Consider the following 18,512-nt stretch of genomic DNA (forward strand, 5'->3'; position numbering starts at 1 on the left):
TTTGCTTATAGACTGATCAAGTTAGGGGTTCACTATACTCATCAACCTTATTCGGTCCCATGATCTCTTTATATTTGCAGAAAAAGAACAATTCGAAAAGCAAGAATTTAAATTGGCCGCGAGTTTGTTGACCAATAAAATTGATCGTGTCTAGAGCGGAGTTGCCAAGTGTATTGGTTTTTAATATCCAATCACAGATCTGATGATCCAATTTGACGAACGCCATCGTTGTTGTTATTGTTCTCAACTCGGTGTGAATACAACTGTTGCAACTATCTAATTAAAGAACATTTTTTGGCAATATATTACAAAACCATTTATATAAAATATCAACATTATTGAGACTACAGTTGAATGGGCTTCCTAGGAAATGGTGCATACATAGAGGTATGTTTCTATAGAATTTTGGAACGGTCCACCATGAATCGTCAAATTCTTCCAAATTCACAATTGTTGTGTTTTCATTGAATAGGTGTAGTATGTCATCTAGAAAGGCTTTCTTTTGATGACCAAGCACGTAATGATGTCGACGTGATATAGATTTTCCTTGAGAGTGTTGTCTAGTAGATGATACTCCATAAAGCCAGAAGAATACTTCAAATCATGAATTTTTTTTCCACATAGACAACGCCTTTTCTATCGTCTCTGCTAAAGGAGGAGAATGGCTTTGGCGGCATGAACAGAAGTTCATTACATTGATTACCGAACTTGAAGGCAACCTCATTAACAAATCCTAGAATATCAACGAATACTAGTCTCATGATGTCAACTGATGAAAAACTTTGAATAAGTTTCACTTTTTAACAATTTCGCTGAGTGGGAGTTGTTCAATGACAGGGTCGTGCACAATGATGTAATAGGCTCGGGTATTTTGGTGAAATCCTTCAGATGCTTCGATTTCAAGTTTTACATCAACACTGGAAACGTTTGATGTTTTCGCCCTTTCTGGAACAATCGGGGACAAAGAGATGTTTTTGTGTAAAATCGTCGGTGTTGACGAGAAGATTATGTTGATTGGTCATTTTGTAGCTGAGACCGAATTGTGCGTAGTTGAAATAGGCTTGCAAAAAACTCATTTTCGCAAAATTCAGATGCATATTTCTTTTGGGGTAATTCTCACTGTTTAGAGTCAACGTTATATTGGTGATATTCAAGTGGTTGAATATTATTGGATCATTGTTGACTTTAGTGTAATCACGATATTTTCGGAAACATACAATCACATAGCGAGGGCTTTCGGAGAACGAGGAGGTTTTGACGGCCCATATTTTATTTTTTGCATTTTGTGTGAGAGCAGCAACATATGATGTTTCCATTTTCCGAAACGGTATGAGAATAGGAGTGTCAGCTCAGATAGCTTTCGGAAGTTTTGATTCAATTTGACCATTGGAAAAGATTCATTCACCATTGAGTTTGATATTTCCAATGTTCAGCTCAACTTCCGTCTATGACGTTACTATACCAGAAGCCTCATCTATTTTGAAACAGTTGCTATCATATCCAGCTCGTACTAATCGGATTGTGTGTTTTTACCGTAGGAAACACACTGATAATCACTGAAAATATTCAAAAAATGCTTTGATAGGTATGAGTATGTTGAACGTTGAAGATGCAGTTTGGATTAGGCCAAAGCTGTTGGAATATGTCCATCCTGAGATAGCCAAGTGCTTGACATCTTCATCGGAGTAGGTGACAAAGCCTCTGACAGTACTAATAAATCCAACTTAGCGAACCGCTCCCAATTCTTCACCATTCTGCTCATAGGTAGCAAATTGAAACATGAAACCACCATCACCATTGAATAGCAGGCTATCGCACACAGCATCATAGGCGTTATATTAATGTTGATTTCAATGACATCATTGTTGCGAGAAGATTTTACATACTGGTAGTAGGTCTGCCATTCTACCTGTTGTATGTATTCATCGTTTTGTGGTTTTCTGTAAATTTTGAACACTTGATTGGACAACATGATAGCCAAGAGATTCCAAAAATAACTTGTTTTTCGTTGACAGTTGTTGACGCTTGATGAAGACTGACGGGGGGTTTGGTGATGAGTTATTTTTATAGATAATCAACACTATACTTCCGCTTCAATTCCAAACGAATTATTATTTCTTCGTTTCGGAAATCAATGAGCTTAGAATGCTGGTCGAGTACTCGCAATGTAATGTTATTTATTTCATTTGTATGGGAAAAGGGTAGATGAATAAGATTTTTGGGTGTTTCGTCAATTGCGTATACAGGATCAACATCGACGGCAAATTCGTATATCGTATGAGACGGTGTGTCATTGTAGAAGGCTCCAAACTTAATGTTGCTCTCTATGTGTATGGTACGTACTTTAATGATATCCATAGATGGATCGGATGCGTACTGCAAGTTGGGCTTGAGAATAATAGACGAAAACTCCAAAACATGAGCCAAGCTATTTGCAGTGTTCCAAACAAAATATTTCTCTTTCCAGCTTATTATTGTTCGCTTTAGGCAAAATATATTTGCTTATTGAAATTTCAATATCACCAATTTCGTAAGATCTAGGAGGAATATCGATACTTTCCTATTTGGTTTTGTCATCGTTTTCGTAATAATAAAATTCTGTGCCTTCTCTAATGTTCAGTATACTGTTGTACGAATGGAAATTGAGCAAAGCTAAACTGTATTCGGAATCGGAATCCAATCGAATGAGTGGATTGAAATCGATGGAAAGTGTCAAAGAACGACTCGTTAGTATCATATACATGACTGATACATTTCCCACATGTACACACCTTAAATAATGATTATAAATAAAAATATTATGAATAATTCATTTCTACAGAAATGACATTATTTTTGAAAGCTAACAGGACTATAATACTTCGTTTTTTGAAATGATGACGCAGCTGATGTGGGTGGTGGTACTTCATGTCGATAATGGATGAAATATGGAAACGAATCTGCAAAGCGAATCGATGCTGGTAGTCCTTTGGTAATTTATGCCAAACATCCAATAACTCCCAAAGTTCAGCATTCTCAATCAAATAGTCAATCGATAGAGTTTTCAGTTCAGCATCGGTTTGATCCCGAAAAGATTCATGTCTTGGCATTATGAGATAGAAACTGTAGACACAGATGCCCGCATTATACCTTTTCCAAAATATCGTATAATTCCGTTGGAAGTTTGAGAATACCGAAACTATCGAAATATTGTACAGCATTGCCGTTTATAATGTAAGCTACCCAATGAGAGGCTGCATTGAATCGAGAATATAAGTTCGATATAGCACATTCTAGCTGACAAGGACCACACTGAAAGCTGTTTTTTCGCGAGACTCCTCATCAAGGGGAATCTGCCAAAAGGCTTTCTTCAAGTCTATTGATGAAATGAACCTAGCGCCTTTAAGCATGCTCAGGATCCTGTCAACCCTTGGTAACGAATAGCTGTCATGTTTCGTGACTTCGTTCAGCTTTCGCCCGTCGAAGCAGAACCTCATTTCCCCGTTGGCTTTCTTCACTAGCAAGACAGGAGAACACCAACTACTTTGGGATGGTTCGACTACCCCCAATTTCAACATTTCGTCGAGCTCTTCATTTAATATCTTCAACATATACGGGGACATCGGATATTGTCTCTGCCGTATGGGAGGAGAACCGCCTGTATCGATATGCATTGCGATCTTATTTGTTCGCTCTAACCTCTTATCGTCGCCACCAATTTTATTGTACGAAGAAATCACTTCATCAGCAGCTATACGCTCACTAGAATCCAATGTATTTAACGAACATAGTTCAGGGTTGACTAGAAAATTTGGATTCTCAACTATACTCAAATTAGTTTGAGACAGTTCACACTGAACATTCAAAGTGTTTTCCTTGAAATCCAATTTGATCAGAAACAATTTGGCAAAATCGCTACCCATTATAAAAGAATGCTTGACTGTCGGAACTACTAAAGCTCGTACTACACGACAGACATTTTCTACACAGATGGGCAGATCGACAAATCCTTTGACAGTATTTTCCGTACCATCTGCCGTAGTTATATGCCGGATAGTTGATCTGTTTGTAGTAACCTGCAAGCCCAATTCTTTCAAACAGTTCAAACCCAATTCTCCGACTATACTTGATGAAGAACCTGAATCAAGAAGGACAGTTATCCTATGGCCTATCAAATAAAGAGAAATGTAGGGTCGATTATCCGAACCTAATCTTTCGAAAATAGGAGCAATCTGTACATTTTCTAGTGAACTGTTACAAGGTTTATAAAATTCCCGCACACGTGATAGCCACGTAATCCAACTTCGATACTCTTTATTACGTTGTTTACTATTTAAAATGGTCTTAAAATCTACTGGGAAAGAACGCCGACCATATAAACGTTTTCCCACTATTGGTTTCCCATGCACTTACAATTTTTGGAGGTCACACCTTGGGTACCACACTTGAAATAAAAAGTAGTTCTAGGCGATCTACAATTATGGAAGGTGTGATTTGGGAAACGACAATTCCTGCAAACTAAACCTTTTGAATTTCCGGACGGTGAAAAAGTAGGGGTCTTGGTCTCAACATTACTTGACTCAGATTTCGAGTTCGTCTCCTCCATGTCATCAACACTCCTGCGGTTGCTGTTTCCATGTGAATTACTTTTATTTTGAAAACCTTTATGTTCATTATTCCCCTTGTAGTTCTTGTGCGCTTTATCAGCACCCGAAGTTCCTGGTTGAATTGCCGCAACGACACCATCGTGGCTCAGACAGGAACAGCCCTATTCTGATATAATGGATTTGTGCTGATTTCTATTTTTCATATAATTTGCACCTTCCAATCGTTTTACTAATTTGACAAGTTCCGAAACGGAATTAACATCATAAATTGCTAAATGCGACATATACTCTGGTAAAACATTTTTTCTAATGATACGGAGTTTTGTTGTTTCAGCGGGAGGACGACTGAGTCTCTTGAATAAATTTTCCATTACCGCGGAATAAAGTACGATAGTCTCGGTTTTCCCTTGCTTTCTCGATTTAATAGTATCTCAAATATCGTCATCTGCATGAGGAGGTAAAAAATCATCTTTCATTTGTTTAACCAAATCATCCCAATTATTCAGATTTGTTTTTACTTGCAAAAACCATAGAAAAGCATCACCGGTGAACAACTCTGCTGTAGCATTAAACAATTCGGTATTGTCTAGGCCTCTTGCGCGAGCATACTCTACCACTCGGTCCAAAAAGTTATAGAGTTCCTTCTGATCCCCACTAAATTTCAAACCCATTCCGAAATTGGAATTTGTCTAGAATGGTAAGTGACAACTGGTGCAGGAATATTGATGATGGGCTGAGACGTTTCGAACGATTGAGAAACAGTATTCCCAACGACATTTGAAGCACTGAGCTTTTCATGCAGGTCCGCATCCATTAGGTAACATGTAGCTAAACTCTCATTTTTATAGGTTACCTCGTCAGGTACATTAATATCGATTGACATTCGTTGAATTCGACCTGTAATATGCGCAAGTCTTGATTTCAATCGATTATATAACGTATCAGTGGTATCTCCTTCAAATTCATTAATTAAATTTTTTATTGAATCAAGCGTACTTTCAATAGCCGTTTTTTCTTTATCAAAATTGTAAGTATAGAGATTCAAAGCAATCAATGAACTTGAGGATTTTTTTTCTCTATATAATAATCGCGCTAAAATTCTTCGTCTCTTATCGTGTGGTTTAGTCGTGAGTACTCCCCTAATAGCCAACTCATAGTTCAACTCCTCAAAGAGTAGGTGATTCGGTTTAATGGTGTCTGCCATCTCGGAGATATAATAATACTTTTACAAACAATTGGCAACCAAAATCAGCTGCGTTATCACTAACCACCAGCCAAAAGTAAATAGACATCTATATGATCCCTTATGACAAGTTAGTACTACACGAAATAATTGGAGAACCCGAGAAAAGGTAAGCTAAATCCGGCGTATGAACGGTGTGATTACCACCCTGTATTATGAAAGAAAAGATTCACCTCTCTGTAATTACCACTCATCAAAAGAAAACAGTATGTATTTATATCAATTCAACTCGTTGAAATTGTAACTATGAATTCCCTGTATATTGTTGTAATGACGAAACAAAACGAAAAAACGATAACTGTAAATTGCAATCGAAACGACTTCAAAATCGTTTCCTATATTCGTAGTTGAGTAAACTTTTTATCAACGGACAAAAGTATTTTTATCAGCTGAAAGAAAAAGCTTCATAAAAAAGTATTGACCACAAATATGTTTAACTTTTCTTCAAATGTAAAGTCTGAAATTCGCAATGATAATTGGTAATTTTCATCAGATGAAATGTTTGCCCAGTAAAAATTTTCAAAGGATGCAAAAACTAAAAAATACACTCTGGCCCCACGTTGGGCGCCACTTGTGACGTTTTCCTCTTATCAGCGGCAGGAAAAAGTGCAGCTCCGGCAGCTGTTCGTCTTGGTGAGCAAAGGGTCGTAGGAATTTGAGTGTATTTCTTAAAGAGAACGTTATATAAACTTATTGAGGGCGCCACCTGACTAAATGCCTTATATAAGAACTTTAGTTTTACCAAGCCAGGGCGACAAAACTGAATAATGAAGTTATTCAAAATAAATGCATTATGAAATGCATCCTGAAAATGAATCTGGGCAAAACAAAAGGAAACTTGACCAAGTAGGCAGTTATAATTTCGCCTGTTGGGGAAATATACATAACAGTTTTTATTGCATTATAAGGTGTTACTTTTTATGTAAAAGTATACATTTGAATGCATAAGTATTTCTTGCAATCACCCAGTACTGCGTGTTAGCTTACACTTGATATTTTCTGTCGAATATGATGAGTAAAAAAAGTATAATAAAATAAATCTGGCCTGTTATTTCTGGACTGGATAGTGCTGGTAGGAGAATCAGGATCGGGCTGTTGTTCGCCTTCTTTCCGTATAGTGGTCGATCTATTAGGATTTTCGGAAGATAGAAGATTTCATAGTTCCAACCAACGAAATTATAGTTTCATCCAGTTAACTCCGGGGTGAAATAATAATATTGGGATTTATTTTTATTTCCAGCTTTACCGGTAATTACAGGGTTTGATAACCACACCTACAACCCTAAAACAACTGATTAGCACGAAAATAATAAACAATAGATACCACTTACCCCACTAAGGGAGGGTTGAAATATCAAAAAAACTCCTTGCTAATTCCTTGAATTCGCTAATAAATGAAGTGAAAATATATTGGTATTCGACTTCATTAAAATAATAAAAAGTTTGGAGAGCCGGTAGTGGACAAAAAACTACCAGAAGGTGTTATATCTTCATAAATGATATTTCTTCATGAAACTTATCTGAAGGAAGTGAGTAGACACCTTGTCAGAGAGGCACTTTGAGTTTCCTCCAATATTCATAGATATGCAATTTTATCAGCAAACGAACTCGCTTCATGAATTCACCTCCAACTCTGACCATCGGCCATTTTTGCACGATTAGCCTTGCGCAGATAGCATTGGTGAGTATAATGGTGCCATCTCTGATAGATAGGAGTACTCCTTCAGGATTTAAAAAAATCTTAAATGATGGGACACAATGCGGAATAAATCTAAGAAGACTGTATGAAATATATAACAATAGGTGAATATCCAAAATATCCTAAGGAAACAATTATGAAGAAACAGTAGCTAAATACTTGATTTGAATTCTACCACAGCTGATGTGGTTGCGTTAATCTATTCATATATTCAATTCAATCATTTCACATTTATTTGATCACGATTGAGTGAAATATATTTTTAATCATCATCACTTTTCAGTACTTTTCCTGAATGAAAGAAAATATATGATAATTAATTATAGGAAAATTCCTGATAACAATAATTTTTAGCCAGGCAACCAACATTACTCGTATGATGGTTATCAGTTGACTAATCCTTCAGTTCAGCTGGCGATTTATCGAAATGTTTATTAGCGCTACCTACTCGCCAGAGGTTAAACTTTTTGTCGCACTTTGAATTGATTTAAAGATACCTACAAGCATCCTCACGAACTGATTTCTTCGAAATTATATATACACAGGGAAAACAGAAAGTAGCATCTAAGAATGCTATAATCCAAACAGACGCCAGTGATACTGGATTGGGAGGTGTTTTAGTACAGAATATTGATGGTAATGAGAGAGTCATAGCTTATGCCAGTCGCTCTCTTTCGCGTAGCGAAAGAAATTGGACAGTCACTCAGAGGGAACTCCTGGCCATAATTTTCGCAATAGAAAAATTCCGTTCGTACGTCGAAGGAACCGTATTCACGGTGGAAACAGATCACCATTCTTTACTTTGGTTGAATAGCATTAAAAATCCAACTGGAAAACTGGCCAGGTGGGCCGTGAAACTCAGACAGTTCTCTTTCGTTTTAAAACATCGTAAGGGATCGTCAAATGTCGTACCAGACGCCCTGTCGCGAATTTATTCTGATGTTCCTGAATCTGCTCCCATAGATCCAACTGACTCTTGGTTCGTTTCCCTAAAGGAAAGAATACGACGTGATCCAGATTCATATCCACAATGGAAAATTGAAAATGAAAAAATCTATAAGTTAGTTCCTTCACAGGTTCTTGTGAAAACTAACTCTAAGGAATGGAAACTGCTGATTCCTAAAAGGGAGAGATCCGAAGTTATTCGCAGTTGTCATGATGCACCTACTAGCTGTCATTTTGGATTTTATAAAACTTTAAGCAAGATACAAGAGCTATATTACTGGCCAAAAATGCGGCAGGATATTTTAAAATATATTCGTCATTGTAAAATTTGTGGATCTCAGAAGGTTTCATCTGCACCTCGAATGGGTCTCATGGGCTCAGAAAAGACTGTGAACTTTCCGTGGCAAATTATTGCCGCTGATCTTATGGGTCCATTTCCACGTTCGAAAAGAGGATATACTCACCTTCTTGTTATCGGTGATTGGTTCACCAAGTATGTCATTTTACATCCTTTAAGGAATGCTACAGCCAAACACATTTGCGATTTTATGGAGAACAATGTATTTTTGATTTTTGGTGTTCCCCAATTTATCATAGTAGACGGTCCACAGTTTGCTGGCTCCGTATTCAAAAAATTAGCAAACGAGTATAAGGTCCAGAAAATATGGTTTAATGCGCGTTATCACCCACAATGCAATTTTGTTGAACGTATGAATAAAACTGTGGGTACCGCGATTAGGTGCTATGTTGATGACCATAGAAATTGGGACTCTGAATTGCCAAAGATTGCTCATGCAATAAACACGGCAAAACATGAGGTTACGGGATATTCCCCAACATTTTTAAATTTTGGCCGACACGTTCCACTCTCGGGGAGATACTATGGAGAAGTACAAACTACGAGTGATATTGAACTTCTTCCTGGTGATAGGGACACATACTGTTCAGAATTGGATTCTTTGTCTGAAGTGTTTGTGAAGGTTCGTCAAAACCTTCATAATGCTTATGAGAGAAATTCGGCACAATACAACTTGCGTAAACGCGCTAGTTCTTTCGAAGTTGGAGATAAGGTTTGGCGAAAAAACAAAGTGCAGTCGGACGCGACAAATCAATTTTCGGCCAAATTGGCTCCAAAATACATTCTGTGTACTGTAGCTAGAAAAATTTCCAATTTAATATATTCTTTGACAAATGTCGATGGTTCGCCAGGAGGCGAATGGCATATTTAGGATCTGAAGGAATACTTTGGTTCAAATTCGGATGTGTCCGGATAAATATGATGAAAGGTTGAGTCATCTTTCAGTAATTAGAGAACACTTTTGAAATTGTCTTATATTTATCTTCTTAATGTACAGTTACTTTAAGGATTATGTATCTTATGTAAATATGTTTAATGATATTAGTGATATGTCCCTCGTTCCTTTCTTTATAGATGACTTGTGAAAGACTTACCGATTTTGACCTAGCCCGATTTTGACAGTCCCTATTATGTATTTCTCAAAAAAAAAGGTTTCCTCTGCAAGGACGTATTGTACGCGTAGATACTATGATCACAAGGTTCATTACTTTAGAAAAATAGCCCTCTGGTCTATTTTTATTTTTTGGAAGGCGGTGGTGTAGCATTCGTAGATGCTACTTTCTGTTTTCCCTGTGTATATATAATTTCGAAGAAATCATTTCGTGAGGATGCTTGTAGGTATCTTTAAATCAATTCAAAGTGCGACAAAAAGTTTAACCTCTGGCGAGTAGGTAGCGCTAATAAATATTTCGATAAATCGCCAGCTGAACTGAAGGATTAGTCAACTGATAACCATCATACGAGTAATGTTGGTTGCCTGGCTAAAAATTATTGTTATCAGGAATTTTCCTATAATTAATTATCATATATTTTCTTTCATTCAGGAAAAGTACTGAAAAGTGATGATGATTAAAAATATATTTCACTCAATCGTGATCAAATGAATGTGAAATGATTGAATTGAATATATGAATAGATTAACGCAACCACGTCAGCTGTGGTAGAATTCAAATCAAGTATTTAGCTACTGTTTCTTCATAATTGTTTCCTTAGGATATTTTGGATATTCACCTATTGTTATATATTTCATACAGTCTTCTTAGATTTATTCCGCATTGTGTCCCATCATTTAAGATTTTTTTAAATCCTGAAGGAGTACTCCTATCTATCAGAGATGGCACCATTATACTCAGCCATGCTATCTGCGCAAGGCTAATCGTGCAAAAATGGCCGATGGTCAGAGTTGGAGGTGAATTCATGAAGCGAGTTCGTTTGCTGATAAAATTGCATATCTGTGAATATTAGAGGAAACTCAAAGTGCCTCTCTGACAAGGTGTCCACTCACTTCCTTCAGATATGTTTCGTGAAGAAGTATCATTTATGAAGATATAACACCTTCTGGTAGTTTTTTGTCCACTACCGGCTCTCAAAACTTTTTATTATTTGAATGAAGTCGAATACCAATATATTTTCACTTCATTTATTGGCGAATTCAAGGAATTAGCAAGGAGTTTTTTTGATATTTCAACCCTCCCTTAGTGGGGTAAGTGGTATCTATTGTTTATTATTTTCGTGCTAATCAGTTGTTTTAGGGTTGTAGGTGTGGTTATCAAACCCTGTAATTACCGGTAAAGCTGGAAATAAAAATAAATCCCAATATTATTATTCCACCCTGGAGTTAACTGAATGAAACTGTAATTTCGTTGGTTGGAACTATGAAATCTTCTATCTTCCGAAAATCCTAATAGATCGACCATTATACGGAAAGAAGGCGAACAACAGCCCGATCCTGATTCTCCAACCAGCACTATCCAGTCCAGAAATAACAGGCCAGATTTATTTTATTATAATTTTTCTTACTTATCATATTCGACAAGAAAATATCAAGTGTAAGCTAACACGCAGTACTGGGTGATTGCAAGAAATACTTATGCATTCAAATGTATACTTTTACATAAAAAGTAACACCTTATAATGCAATAAAAACTTTTATGTATATTTCCCCAACAAGCGAAATTATAACTGCCTACTTGGTCAAGTTTCCTTTTGTTTTGCCCAGATTTATTTTCAGGATGCGCACATAATGCATTTATTTTGAATAACTTCATTATTCAGTTTTGTCGCCCTGGCTTGGTAAAACTAAAGTTCTTATATAATGCATTTAGCCAGGTGGCGCCCTCAATAAGTTTATATAACGTTCTCTTTAAGAAATACACTCAAATTCCTACGACCCTTTGCTCACCAAGACGAACAGCTGCCGGAGCTGCACTTTTCCCTGCCGCTGATAGGAAGAAAACGTCACAGCATCACGCATAAAAACTCCACGATAATGTGTTATTTTTAATCGATAGTCACATTTTTCAATTTCCAAATCATATAATGCTTTATAGGGTAGTTTCAGTAGTAGTTTTTTTTTTGCTTTTTCAAATAGAGACCGCGTCCTTTGCTTTGATTGTGGTTTTTTTTTCAAAATAGGATAAAACCGCGAAGTGTTTTGCGTAGGTACAAACCGGAATTCAAATGGTCCATAGCTTCATCGTGACGTTGATCTTCTTTGAGTTTCTTCTTGGCATTTTTTGCATCTATCACGGTTTTTGCGATGGCGCGCGCTCCCCCTGCTAACGAACCCAAAGCTGAAAGGCCTGCAAATATGGGTATGAGTGAAAGGATTTTGCTTCGAGTGGAATAACTATCGGTGTTCGTATCTTCTTACGTCCTCTAGCTTTATGGACGACCATTTTTGCCACCTTCAGAGCCGATGTCATGGATTTCTTCACATCATTCGTCGTGGGCTTTCAGTCGTGCTGTTTACAAGTCGAGTTTAATGGATAAATATCAGGATAACCTCGTGCAAGATGTTCTTGTAGTTTTGTGCCAGGGCCGCAATACTGATAACCAGGTAGGTGAAATTCGAATGTCAGCTTATTGATTAGCATATTGACGATACCCTTTTCGTGATATGTTAACATTAGAAATGATGCATGACGTCAATTTGCTCGCTACATATTGAAGTGAATATTCCAACTGTCGATCACAATATGGAGGTCGTTCCGCAAGGCAATACATTGCCTATAGACAACTTGGACTATTTGGATGATGGTGTCAAGTATCGAAAAAAACACGGCAAGTTGTTGCCCAATTCCTTCCGCGCCATCATAAGTAATCCATCAGGGTGTGGAAAAACAACACAGGTTTATCGATATCATTTCATCCAAATGAAGCCAAATTTAAAAATTTTCACGTGTACTCAAAGTCATTGTAATAACACAAATATCAGCTGCTTAGAGAGATATTGGAAAAAACCAAAGGAGTCGGTATTTCCCATTTCAAGACAATGAAGAAATTCAGAGTCTAGAGGCGGCCAAACTGAATTCCATTTTCATATTCGATGATGTAACCTGCGATGGCCAGCAGAAAAATTCGTTAATATTATTCTTTGTACCGACATAAAGACATTGATGCCATGTATCTGTGTCAGACGTATTCCAAAATACCCAAACAACTGATACGCGACAATTGCAACATGATTGTATTATTCAAGCAAGATGAAATGAATTTCAAACATGTATCCCACGAACACGTCTCTCCCGACATGCCTTTCGAAGAATTCAAAACAACGTGTTTGACGCGAATGTTGACGCGAAAGTATGGAACTTTCATCATTGTTAAGGAATGTGATTTGAATGCGGGGCGATATCGAAAAGGCTTTGACAAGTACATAAGTGTATGCTAATAGAGATGAAAACGTTATTTGTCAATATGAAACCGCTCAGTAATGAAATCGATATTATGCGTAAGAACCAAAATCAACTAAATTTCGAAAAGTACAAGAAAAAAGTATCTAGCTCTGAAATTCGGAAAGTCTGAAGAGGATGAGTCGTTGCAAAAGTTTTTTCAACCTATATGGAGGTCATTGAAGGATATAGCAGAAATCTCTAAAAAATCGGTAGGTCATTTGGAACGTAGTGGTGTCACCAAGAAGGAGGAAAGGAAAGAAATAAAAACGGAACCATTCGATCAATCTCGAGCATTTCAAAGAAAATAATTACAGCATGACGATTTTGCTGAAACGACGGTGAAGTTCAATGATTATGATGAGGTTTTCCACGAATCACCATCATCACAACTATTAATAGAAAATATTTCAGAGGAGAGTATGATGAAGTATCTGGAGCAATATCCACCTATATCACACGAATATGTCGTGAAACACTGGGCTAAAGACAATTCAATCGGTAAAATATACGGACCAGTTTATGACGAGTCCTCTTCAAAATGGATTCTCGGTAGAAACTACATTGACTTTGATAAACGTGGTAATATTACAACTGAAGGACTCTCTTTCAAAGGAACTCCAGGACTGTGTAATTCAATCTTCCTCAATGAATCTGAAGACTTTAATAAAGAAGATCAAGCCTCTCATAAACGTCTTCTGGAGGTGACATAAGCCCACCTGAATGCTAGAAGATCCATGAAGGGAAAACAGAAATAGAAATGGTCCAATATAATTAGATCTATGTTTAGTAATCGAACACTTGGTAAAGGTTACAATAATCTAGTGAGCAATGATGTAGTTGGTTTCAGAATTCTACACAAGAACGCCATCGACACTCATCGTTGGATATATAACGAGAAGCCCTTCGAGTATGTGAATTGGAACGTTCCGAACGAGTTATGTGATAGATTGGAACTACTTATAGCTTCGAAAGGAGCTGGAAATTCTCCTTCCTCTTACGATAATGAAATTACGGCTATATTCAATGAACTCAGAAAAGTCAACATCATTCAGTAATAAATAATTGAATATAAGATGTATTTTTTCATTTGATGTAATTAAAATATAATTAAAGCGATAATTTTCTTCACTTCAATCGCATCTAAAAAAAAAACGCATTTTTTCAATGCGTTAAAACGGTAATTTCTATCAGTTTAGTCGCATTGAAAAAAAGGCATTTTTCAAACCCTAATTTTTTTCAAAAAACCATATGATGAGCATTGAAACACGTCACGAAAAAATAATGCAGAATAGACACGAAAAAACGCTTTAAAAAACATCAGAAATATAGCGCGATGAACCGTTGATTTTTTGTCATGAAAAATGTATGGAAAATTTTGCAAAATTTCAACGCGCATCCAACTTGCGGAATTCGCATTGCGGTAAAAACGCATATTACTACAATCATATCGGTGTGTGCCACATCTTCATCATGACTATCGACAAGTTTGGGCGTAGCTCAATGCGAAAGCATTCTGCAACATCATCAGTAGGCACTGGTGGAGGTTTGCTACTCACCCGAGGGCAACATTGATTTTGATGATTGAAATTGAAATTGTGTGATGTGAAAAGACCTACCAACGCATCAGATGTGGTCAACAGAGAGTACGTGGATGAAGTTGAGAAAAACTTCACTACTTCCATAAAAAGAAATATGACTTCGAGTAGTAATGATATATCTTCCTGAATTAGTAGGTTTCACATACCAATCAGTGATCAAAGAATTATCAGTTTTACGGATAACTTTTGTATCAAGAACAGGAAGGGTCTGATTATTTTCTAATTCGATAGTGAATTGTAATTTTTCATCATACACTCTTTCCATAAGAAATCAGTTAAAATAAATTCAATACTCTGTTTGAAAAAAAGAATAGAAGAATTAGTACACCCTTCCCTCAAACAAAAAAATCTCAAACTTCTTAGAGACATATTGATCGGAAATTCTCATCCCAGAAAACTTCTCAATAAAATAATTTTCAATACTGGCAGTAATACAAATTCCAATATAATCAGCAGAAATGTATGTGATAATAATAGTTCACCTATCAATTTTTCTTACAAATCTATACCTAACCTTGGAAATTTATCTTCAAATATCATAACACTTTTTCATAATGAACAAAATATCAAAATATGCCAAAAAAATATTAAAACTATAAAGAATTTGAATACCAAATTAAAATATAAAACGGATGCTACCAAAAAGTCAAATGTGATTTATAACATTCCTTGTAACAGTTGTAATTTGGATCATATTGGAACATCTAGAATTCTTAAAGATACAAAAACTTCACATAAAAGTGATATAAAGCTTAATAAGAAATCATGTGCATTAGCGCAACATTCTATAGAAACAGGACATAAAACCAAATTACTCTAATATCACAGTTTTACATACAGAAAAAAATATTTCCAAACGCCTTTTTCTTGAAATGGTTGAAATTAATGAGTCTTCTAATTGTATGAATAAGAGAACTGACATTGATAATATCTCAGCAGTATATACAGTAACTTGCTGGAACTACACCAAAACTCATATTGATAATAATGAAAATTGTATCAATCAACTTTCCATTCAGAGTCAAAGATTATCAAATCATCATGCCCGTTGAAAAATGACATTTAAATGACATTTATGTGAAGGTATGATATTTGTCAAACCAAAAAACTCCATTAATGTTTAACTTTTTTCGTCGATTTATATGTTCAATCAATTGTATATACAGGGTCCTGCAACAGTGGCGCGGTGTTCCATATCTCTATATAGGAAGCAGATAGGAATCTAATTTTCTATAATATTACCTTATTGCTCGAGCTCGACAAAAAAAAATATTGGCGGTCACACAGGGTGTTCGATTTTTTTTGGGCGGATCCCAACTGTGTCTTTTTAAATGGCAACCTATATTTTTTATCACTTTTTCGGTTTCTTCATAGAAAATAAAATAAACTTTATGTATATCTGCACTTCGAAAATATTGACGGTTTTCGAGATATCTAGCATGACAGGTTTTTTTTCCCAATATTCGTCACTCAGAATATTTGAAATTATAAAGTGGTGCCAAGTCCAGTTGAATTTTTTTTTTGTCGAATATTCTACATTGGTAACTCTCTCAAACGATATATCTGAAATCGACCTGTGATATACAGGGTATGAAAAACCGCTTGCCAAATATTGTAAATGATAATTTGCAAAATCTTCCTTATATTAAATGGAACACCCTGTATATTATTGATCCATAAGAAGCGCCAACGAAACCTCTACAAATTTCATTAAGTATTCCCTATGGCTAAGTTCAATAGTTTTTCTTAAATGAGCATTTCTTTCGAAAAATGGTCATTTTTTCAAAGCGAAATCCATTTGACGACTGATAAAAATATACGAAAGATATCTTGTTTCAATTTTGTACATTAGAAGGTGTCCAAACAAATATTTTTTAACGAAATAAATGTATGTACCTATCACTTTTTGCTAAATGGAAAATTATTTTTTCATTAGATGCAGAATTTCACTCATAAATCGTGCAATATCAAACCAAACAAGTCAAAAGAAAGAAACATTATAAATAACTATTTTTTTCATGTTATTATATTCATTCAGAGCTTGAGTTCTAGATATTCAAATTTATCAACTGGCAAATTACAAAACTACAAAAGGGAGAGTTTAATTAAGGTTGATAATGAAACTTTTATAAAATATGTTCAACATGTCTTCCATTTTCTTGAATGCAGAGCTGAAGTCTATGTTTGAAAGACTGTTCTACCCTGCGCAAGACAGCTGGTGTAATGCTGCTTAAAGCATTCGTTATTCTAAGTCGCATATTTTCGGGAGAAGTTGGTGGCTCAACGTAAACCATATTTTTTATGTATCCCCATAAGAAAAAATCTAGTTTCGTCAAATCTGGTGATCTAGCGGGCCACCGTACAGGCCCATTCCGTCCTATCCATTTATTGGGAAATACTTCATTTAGATGATCTCTCACTTCTGCCGAATAGTGAGCAGGTGCACCATCATGTTGTAACCACATTCTATTGCGGAGGTCAAGAGGAATATCATCTAACAAACCTGGTAAATCATTTCGTAAGAAATTGAGATACATTGCACCATTCATATGTCCCTCAAAAAAGTATGGACCAATTACATATTCTCCAATGATGCCTCCCCAGACATTTATCGACCACCTATGTTGATAATCCACCTGTCTCAATAAGTGAGGATTTTCTGTCGCATAATAATGGTAATTATGTCGATTTACAAATGCATTTTTATGGAATGTCGATTCATCCGACCATAAAATATTATTGAAAAAATATTCGTTTCGACGAATTTTGTTCATGGCCCAATTGCAAAATCTCACTCTTTTCTCGAAATCAGCATACAGTAGTTCTTGATGTAACTGAACGTGGTATGGATGCAAGCGATGTTTCTTCAATACTCGTTGCACTGATCTCTCACTTATATCCACTATTTCCCCAATTTGTCGTTGACTCCTACTAGGATCTTCTTCAACAGCAAGAAGAACTTGCAATTCATTATCTTCATTAGTAGCTGGCTTGATGCGCTCATGTTTGGAATAATTAATAGATCTAGTTTCAACGAATCGTCCCAAGACCTTTCGGAAAGATCTTTCATCTGGATGCCTTCTATCTGGATACCGTTGAGAATAAATTCTACTTGCCAATAAACAATTCCTGTCTGATCTACCTAATATGAAAATCATATCAATCAAATCACTTTTTGATAACAACATTCTGATGAAATTATACCGACAGTTCAACTTCACGATTGACTAAAAATTTCAATATTCATTTCCAGCCAAATATTTCGTTCTGTCATTTGCCAGACTACTTGATTTCCAATAAATATTTCATTCGCTGAAAGGTTGTTTTAGACCGAAAGAATATGGCACAAATTCCGAGATTTTTGAAATTATTGTAACTATTCAAGAACGTCCATTTTGTGGTGTAATTCGCAACTTGTTTATCTAGCAACAGGTAATTTTAGGAATGGGCGATATTTTAAGGAAAGGGTATTTTTTGTATATTCTTATCAGTCGTCAAATGGATTTCGCTTTGAAAAAATGACCATTTTTCGAAAGAAATGCTCATTTAAGAAAAACTATTGAACTTAGCCATAGAGAATACTTAATGAAATTTGTAGAGGTTTCGTTGGCGCTTCTTATGGATCAATAATATACAGGGTGTTCCATTTAATATAAGGAAGATTTTGCAAATTTTCATTTACAATA

The sequence above is a fragment of the Leptinotarsa decemlineata genome, unplaced genomic scaffold, assembly GCF_025532065.1.
Source record: "Leptinotarsa decemlineata unplaced genomic scaffold, Ldec_3_MD MMD2_tig00026340_RagTag_RagTag, whole genome shotgun sequence".
In the NCBI taxonomy this organism is placed as follows: domain Eukaryota; kingdom Metazoa; phylum Arthropoda; class Insecta; order Coleoptera; family Chrysomelidae; genus Leptinotarsa; species Leptinotarsa decemlineata.